Source organism: Mastomys coucha, unplaced genomic scaffold (genome assembly GCF_008632895.1).
Source record: "Mastomys coucha isolate ucsf_1 unplaced genomic scaffold, UCSF_Mcou_1 pScaffold1, whole genome shotgun sequence".
Taxonomy (NCBI): Eukaryota; Metazoa; Chordata; class Mammalia; order Rodentia; family Muridae; genus Mastomys; species Mastomys coucha.
This window is the reverse complement of record NW_022196891.1, coordinates 8,652,727-8,654,195: the sequence shown is the minus strand read 5'-3', so window position 1 is coordinate 8,654,195 and position 1,469 is coordinate 8,652,727.

Below are 1,469 nucleotides of genomic sequence, written 5' to 3'. Positions count from 1 at the left end.
CAGGACTTCGAGTTCCCGTTCGTGGAGCTCCCACGGGATGAAGTGAAGCTGTGGGCTGGCTTCCTTCAGTCCAGTTGTGGAGATACCACCCGTCATGGATATGATGTCTATGAGACACAGAGTATGGATATGATGTCTATGAGACATAGAGTATGGATATGATGTCTATGAGACATAGAGTATGGATATGATGTCTATGAGACACAGAGTATGGATATGATGTCTATGAGACATAGAGTATCTGCCTGTTCAGTAATACCTTTCCTATTTTGGACATATGCAAAGCAGCAATACATGTTTATTCTTTATATTTTAGGCCATATTTTCATGAAGAAGCAATTTGCCTCTAGACCTATGAAGCCTCATTAACACCATGTGTTATAAGGGTGCCAATTAACTCTATTTCAGAATTCCAGAAATGAGTCTGATATTGATAGCATCCTTGGCAGCTTCATAAAATTCTCCCTCTTAACAATAACCACAACATAAATTTTGAATATTTTAATAAAAGAAAGACTGTTCAATGCAAGTGTACAGATTATTGATTTCTGCAGTTGAATTGTGAGTAAGATTGTGTGCTTACATTTTAAATATGTGAATTATGCTGATTCAAGCTCATAGTACATGACTATATTTGGATCTGCAAAACATTCACATTAAAATGACTTACACGCAAATCCTTGTCCTCTATCCCCTTTCTTCTATTTTGACTTTTCCTATCTCTTCATTTAAAAAGCACTTTTTCTTTTGTTAAACATTTGCTTCGTGTATTTGTACATGTATGTAGAAATGCAGGCATGTGCCTGTAGAATGATGGAGAAAGAACCTAATTCCAAAGAGCTAGACTTACAAGTGACACCGAGCCAGCACACATGGATTCTGGGTACAGAACGCTGCTTCTCTGCTAGAACTCCAAGTACATTAGCTACTGAGCCATTTCTCCAGGACCTGTTTTTCATTTTTGTTATATCTTTCATTCTGTATCAATTTCTGATTTAAGAAAACAGCTTTATATAGTTTGATACAAACAATAGTGTATAAATTTTTATCTTTAATTTATTAAGATTCAAATTTTCTTTGTTCCTTATTAATATAAGAACTCGATTAACATATGAATGATATTACAGTGTTCAGCAGGTCCTGTTAGAGATATGTGCATTGGCAGGCTACAAATGACAGCCCCTATCAGAGTGGAGTATTTTTCCTGACAATTCATTTCCCAACAGATTACCCTTTCAAATCTTTTAAGGTTTCATTTACAACAAGAATTTATCATCCAGAAAGGTCAGAAAATTCAGCATGGAGTCATCATAAAAGAAAATGAGAATACTGAAGGCTTAAGAAAGAGTATTTCGCAGGGCAGTGGTGATGCATGCCTTTAATCTCAGCACTTGGGAGGCAGAGGCAGAGGCAGGCAGATTTCTGATTTCGAGGCCAGCCTGGTCTACAGAGTGAGTTCCAGGACAACC